Here is a 5000-nt window from a genome sequence, read left to right on the forward strand (position 1 = left end):
GTGGTCTCCCATCCAAGTACTAACCAGGCCCAACACTGCTTAGCTTCCAAGATCAGATGAGATTGGGCGTATCCAGTGTGGTGTGGCTGCAAATGAGCTTTGTGGTTTCTGTTAGAACTTTTCTACTTCTAACTACTGGTACATAAATGAATAAGTTTGAAAATGGAATGCATCAACAGAACGGTGTTGGCAGTATAAAAATACCTGCATCACCTTGTATACCCAGGTGGTCTCCCATCCAAGTACTAACCAGGCCCAACACTGCTTAGCTTCCAAGATCAGATGAGATTGAGCATATCCAGTGTCGTGTGGCTGTAGATGAGCTTTGTGGTTTCTGTTAGAACTTTTCTACTTCTAACTACTGGTACATAAATGAATAAGTTTGAAAATGGAATGCATCAACAGAACGGTGTTGGCAGTATAAAAATACCTACTGCACCTTGTATTCCCAGGTGGTCTACCACCCAAGTACTAACCAGGCTCAACACTGCTTAGCTTACAAGATCAGATGAGATTGGCCGTATCCAGTGTGGTGTGGCTGTAGATGAGCTTTGTGGTTTCTGTTAGAACTTTTCTTCTTCTAACTACTGGTACATAAATGAATAAGTTTGAAAATAGAATGCATCAACAGAACGGTGTTGGCAGTATAAAAATACCTACAGCACCTTGTATTCCCAGGTGGTCTCCCATCCAATACTAACCAGGCCCAACACTGCTTAGCTTCCAAGATCAGATGAGATTGGGCGTATCAAGTGTGGTGTGGCTGTAGATGAGCTTTGTGGTTTCTGTTAGAACTTTTCTACTTCTAACTACTGGTACATAAATGAATAAGTTCGAAAATGGAATGCATCAACAGAACGGTGTTGGCAGTATAAAAATACCTACATCACCTTGTATTCCCAGGTGGTCTCCCATCCAAGTACTAACCAGGCCCAACACTGCTTAGCTTCCAAGATCAGATGAGATTGGGCGTATCCAGTGTGGTGTGGCTTTATATGAGCTTTGTGGTTTCTGTTAGAACTTTTCTACTTCTAACTACTGGTACATAAATGAATAAGTTTGAAAATGGAATGCATCAACAGAACGGTGTTGGCAGTATAAAAATACCTACTGCACCTTGTATTCCCAGGTGGTCTACCACCCAAGTACTAACCAGGCTCAACACTGCTTAGCTTACAAGATCTGATGAGATTGGCCGTATCCAGTGTGGTGTGGCTGTAGATGAGCTTTGTGGTTTCTGTTAGAACTTTTCTTCTTCTAACTACTGGTACATAAATGAATAAGTTTGAAAATGGAATGCATCAACAGAACGGTGTTGGCAGTATAAAAATACCTACAGCACCTTGTATTCCCAGGTGGTCTCCCATCCAATACTAACCAGGCCCAACACTGCTTAGCTTCCAAGATCAGATGAGATTGGGCGTATCAAGTGTAGTGTGGCTGTAGATGAGCTTTGTGGTTTCTGTTAGAACTTTTCTACGTCTAACTACTGGTACATAAATGAATAAGTTTGAAAATGGAATGCATCAACAGAACGGTGTTGGCAGTATAAAAATACCTACATCACCTTGTATTCCCAGGTGGTCTCCCATCCAAGTACTAACCAGGCCCAACACTGCTTAGCTTCCAAGATCAGATGAGATTGGGTGTATCAAGTGTGGTGTGGCTGTAGATGAGCTTTGTGGTTTCTGTTAGAACTTTTCTACTTCTAACTACTGGTACATAAATGAATAAGTTTGAAAATGGAATACATCAACAGAACGGTGTTGGCAGTATAAAAATACCTACATCACCTTGTATTCCCAGGTGGTCTCCCATCCAAGTACTAACCGGGCCCAACACTGCTTAGCTTCCAAGATCAGATGAGATTTGGCGTATCCAGTGTGGTGTGGCTGTAGATGAGCTTTGTGGTTTCTGTTAGAACTTTTCTACTTCTAACTACTGGTACATAAATGAATAAGTTTGAAAATGGAATGCATCAACAGAACGGTGTTGGCAGTATAAAAACACCTACAGCACCTTGTATTCCCAGGTGTTCTCCCATCCAATACTAACCAGGCCCAACACTGCTCAGCTTCCAAGATCAGATGAGATTGGGTGTATCAAGTGTGGTGTGGCTGTAGATGAGCTTTGTTGTTTCTGTTAGAACTTTTCTACTTCTAACTACTGGTACATAAATGAATAAGTTTGAAAATGGAATGCTTCAACAGAACGGTGTTGGCAGTATAAAAATACCTACTGCACCTTGTATTCCCAGGTGGTCTACCACCCAAGTACTAACCAGGTTCAACACTGCTTAGCTTACAAGATCAGATGAGATTAGCCGTATCCAGTGTGGTGTGGCTGTAGATGAGCTTTGTGGTTTCTGTTAGAACTTTTCTACTTCTAACTACTGGTACATAAATGAAAAAGTTTGAAAATGGAATGCATCAACAGAACGGTGTTGGCAGTATAAAAATACCTACAGCACCTTGTATTCCCAGGTGGTCTCCCATCCAATACTAACCAGGCCCAACACTGCTTAGCTTCCAAGATCAGATGAGATTGGGCGTATCAAGTATGGTGCGGCTGTAGATGAGCTTTGTGGTTTCTGTTAGAACTTTTCTACTTCTAACTACTGGAACATAAATGAATAAGTTTGAAAATGGAATGCATCAACAGAACGGTGTTGGCAATATAAAAATACCTACATCACCTTGTATTCCCAGGTGGTCTCCCATCCAAGTACTAACCAGGCCCAACACTGCTTAGCTTCCAAGATCAGATGAGATTGGGCGTATCCAGTGTGGTGTGGCTGTAGATGAGCTTTGTGGTTTATGTTAGAACTTTTCTACTTCTAACTACTGGTACATAAATGAATAAGTTTGAAAATGGAATGCATCAACAGAACGGTGTTGGCAGTATAAAAATACCTACTGCACCTTGTATTCCCAGGTGGTCTACCACCCAAGTATTAACCAGGCTCAACACTGCTTAGCTTCCAAGATCAGATGAGATTGGGCGTATCCAGTGTGGTGTGGTTGTAGATGAGCTTTGTGGTTTCTGTTAGAACTTTTCTTCTTCTAACTACTGGTACATAAATGAATAAGTTTGAAAATGGAATGCATCAACAGAACGGTGTTGGCAGTATAAAAATACCTACAGCACCTTGCATTCCCAGGTGGTCTCCCATCCAATACTAACCAGGCCCAACACTGCTTAGCTTCCAAGATCAGATGAGATTGGGTGTATCAAGTGTGGTGTGGCTGTACATGAGTTTTGTGGTTTCTGTTAGAACTTTTCTACTTCTAACTACTGGTACATAAATGAATAAGTTTGAAAATGGAATGCATCAACAGAACGGTGTTGGCAGTATAAAAATACCTACATCACCTTGTATTCCCAGGTGGTCTCCCATCCAAGTACTAACCAGGCCCAACACTGCTTAGCTTCCAAGATCAGATGGGATTGGGCATATCCAGTGTGGTGTGGCTGTAGATGAGCTTTGTGGTTTCTGTTAGAACTTTTCTACTTCTAACTACTGGTACCTAAATGAATAAGTTTGAAAATGGAATGAATCAACAGTATGGTGTTGGCAGTATGAATATAACTACAGCTCCTTGTATTCCCAGGTGGTCTCCCATCCAAGTACTAACCAGGCCCAACACTGCTTAACTTCCAAGATCAGATGAGATTGGGCGTATCCAGTATGGTGTGGCTTTAGATGAGCTTTGTGGTTTCTGTTAGAACTTTTCTACTTCTAACTACTGGTACATAAATGAATAAGTTTGAAAATGGAATGCATCAACAGAACGGTGTTGGCAGTATAAAAATATCTACAGCGCCTTGTATTCCCAGGTGGTCTCCCATCCAAGTACTAACCAGGCCCAACACTGCTTAGCTTTCAAGATCAGATGAGATTGGGCGCATCCAGTGTGGTGTGGCTGTAGATGAGCTTTGTGGTTTCTGTTAGAACTTTTCTACTTCTAAGTACTGGTACATAAATTAATAAGTTTGAAAATGGAATACATCAACAGAACGGTGTTGGCAGTATAAAAATACCTACAGCACCTTGTATTCCCAGGTGGTCTCCCATCCAAGTACTAACCAGGCCCAACACTGCTTAGTTTCCAACATCATATGAGATTGGGTGCATCCTGTGTTGTGTGGCTGTAGATGAGCTTTGGGGTTTCTGTTAGAACTTTTCTTCTTCTAACTACTGGTACATAAATGAATAAGTTTGAAAATGGAATGCATCAACAGAACGGTGTTGGCAGTATAAAAATACCTACAGCACCTTGTATTCCCAGGTGGTCTCCCATCCAATACTAACCAGGCCCAACACTGCTTAGTTTCCAAGATCAGATGAGATTGGGCGTATCTAGTGTGGTGTGGCTGTAGATGAGCTTTGTGGTTTCTGTTAGAACTTTTCTACTTCTAACTACTGGTACATAAATGAATAAGTTTGAAAATGGAATGCATCAACAGAACGGTGTTGGCAGTATAAAAATACCTACATCACCTTGTATTCCCAGGTGGTCTCCCATCCAAGTACTAACCAGGCCCAACACTGCTTAGCTTCCAAGATCAGATAAGATCGGGCGTATCCAGTGTGGTGTAGCTGTAGATGAGCTTTGTGGTTTCTGTTAGAACTTTTCTACTTCTAACTACTGGTACATAAATGAATAAGTTTGAAAATGGAATGCATCAACAGAACGATGTTGGCAGTATAAAAAAACCTACAGCACCTTGTATTCCCAGGTGGTCTCCCATTAAAGTACTAACCAGGCCCGACACTGCTTAGCTCCCAAGATCAGATGAGATTGGGCGTATCCAGTGTGGTGTGGCTGTAGATGAGCTTTGTGGTTTCTGTTAGAACTTTTCTACTTCTAGCTACTGGTTTATAAATGAATAAATTTGAAAATGGAATGCATCAACAGAACGGTGTTGGCAGTATAAAAATACCTACAGCACCTTGTATTCCCAGGTGGTATTCCATCCAAGTACTAACCAGGCCCAAC

The 5000-nt window shown here is 41.5% G+C and overlaps 6 non-coding genes and 17 pseudogenes across 6 annotated transcripts in view; all 23 read right to left on the reverse strand.

Annotated features, from left to right (window-relative positions):
* LOC134884297 (5S ribosomal RNA) overlaps positions 1–94 on the reverse strand; it is a 119-nt gene extending 25 nt beyond the window's left edge. The window contains exon 1 of the ribosomal RNA XR_010168449.1: positions 1–94. This exon is cut by the window's left edge and continues 25 nt beyond it. This is a non-coding gene — a ribosomal RNA (5S ribosomal RNA).
* A 107-nt stretch (positions 95–201) lies between these two features.
* LOC134896661 (5S ribosomal RNA) lies at positions 202–320 on the reverse strand (annotated as a pseudogene).
* Positions 321–427: 107 nt separating this feature from the next.
* Positions 428–546, reverse strand: LOC134896651 (5S ribosomal RNA; annotated as a pseudogene).
* Positions 547–653: 107 nt separating this feature from the next.
* On the reverse strand, positions 654–771 carry LOC134890281 (5S ribosomal RNA; annotated as a pseudogene).
* Positions 772–878: 107 nt separating this feature from the next.
* Positions 879–997, reverse strand: LOC134892942 (5S ribosomal RNA; annotated as a pseudogene).
* A 107-nt stretch (positions 998–1104) lies between these two features.
* Positions 1105–1223, reverse strand: LOC134896559 (5S ribosomal RNA; annotated as a pseudogene).
* A 107-nt stretch (positions 1224–1330) lies between these two features.
* LOC134892732 (5S ribosomal RNA) lies at positions 1331–1448 on the reverse strand (annotated as a pseudogene).
* Positions 1449–1555: 107 nt separating this feature from the next.
* LOC135068295 (5S ribosomal RNA) lies at positions 1556–1674 on the reverse strand. The gene has a single exon (XR_010254499.1). It is a non-coding gene; the product is annotated as a 5S ribosomal RNA (ribosomal RNA).
* A 107-nt stretch (positions 1675–1781) lies between these two features.
* LOC134889174 (5S ribosomal RNA) lies at positions 1782–1900 on the reverse strand (annotated as a pseudogene).
* Positions 1901–2007: 107 nt separating this feature from the next.
* LOC134896167 (5S ribosomal RNA) lies at positions 2008–2125 on the reverse strand (annotated as a pseudogene).
* Positions 2126–2232: 107 nt separating this feature from the next.
* Positions 2233–2351, reverse strand: LOC134897894 (5S ribosomal RNA; annotated as a pseudogene).
* A 107-nt stretch (positions 2352–2458) lies between these two features.
* LOC134894325 (5S ribosomal RNA) lies at positions 2459–2576 on the reverse strand (annotated as a pseudogene).
* Positions 2577–2683: 107 nt separating this feature from the next.
* On the reverse strand, positions 2684–2802 carry LOC135067605 (5S ribosomal RNA). Its single transcript, XR_010253816.1, has one exon. It is a non-coding gene; the product is annotated as a 5S ribosomal RNA (ribosomal RNA).
* Positions 2803–2909: 107 nt separating this feature from the next.
* Positions 2910–3028, reverse strand: LOC134896104 (5S ribosomal RNA; annotated as a pseudogene).
* A 107-nt stretch (positions 3029–3135) lies between these two features.
* Positions 3136–3253, reverse strand: LOC134893620 (5S ribosomal RNA; annotated as a pseudogene).
* A 107-nt stretch (positions 3254–3360) lies between these two features.
* On the reverse strand, positions 3361–3479 carry LOC135068074 (5S ribosomal RNA). The gene has a single exon (XR_010254282.1). It is a non-coding gene; the product is annotated as a 5S ribosomal RNA (ribosomal RNA).
* A 107-nt stretch (positions 3480–3586) lies between these two features.
* LOC134889944 (5S ribosomal RNA) lies at positions 3587–3705 on the reverse strand (annotated as a pseudogene).
* A 107-nt stretch (positions 3706–3812) lies between these two features.
* LOC135065099 (5S ribosomal RNA) lies at positions 3813–3931 on the reverse strand. Its single transcript, XR_010251388.1, has one exon. It is a non-coding gene; the product is annotated as a 5S ribosomal RNA (ribosomal RNA).
* Positions 3932–4038: 107 nt separating this feature from the next.
* Positions 4039–4157, reverse strand: LOC134895696 (5S ribosomal RNA; annotated as a pseudogene).
* Positions 4158–4264: 107 nt separating this feature from the next.
* On the reverse strand, positions 4265–4382 carry LOC134894769 (5S ribosomal RNA; annotated as a pseudogene).
* A 107-nt stretch (positions 4383–4489) lies between these two features.
* Positions 4490–4608, reverse strand: LOC134891221 (5S ribosomal RNA; annotated as a pseudogene).
* Positions 4609–4715: 107 nt separating this feature from the next.
* Positions 4716–4834, reverse strand: LOC135069987 (5S ribosomal RNA). Its single transcript, XR_010256164.1, has one exon. It is a non-coding gene; the product is annotated as a 5S ribosomal RNA (ribosomal RNA).
* Positions 4835–4941: 107 nt separating this feature from the next.
* Positions 4942–5000, reverse strand: part of LOC134889715 (5S ribosomal RNA) — a 119-nt pseudogene continuing 60 nt past the window's right edge.

This window comes from Pseudophryne corroboree, chromosome 3 (assembly GCF_028390025.1).
Source record: "Pseudophryne corroboree isolate aPseCor3 chromosome 3, aPseCor3.hap2, whole genome shotgun sequence".
Classification (NCBI taxonomy): domain Eukaryota; kingdom Metazoa; phylum Chordata; class Amphibia; order Anura; family Myobatrachidae; genus Pseudophryne; species Pseudophryne corroboree.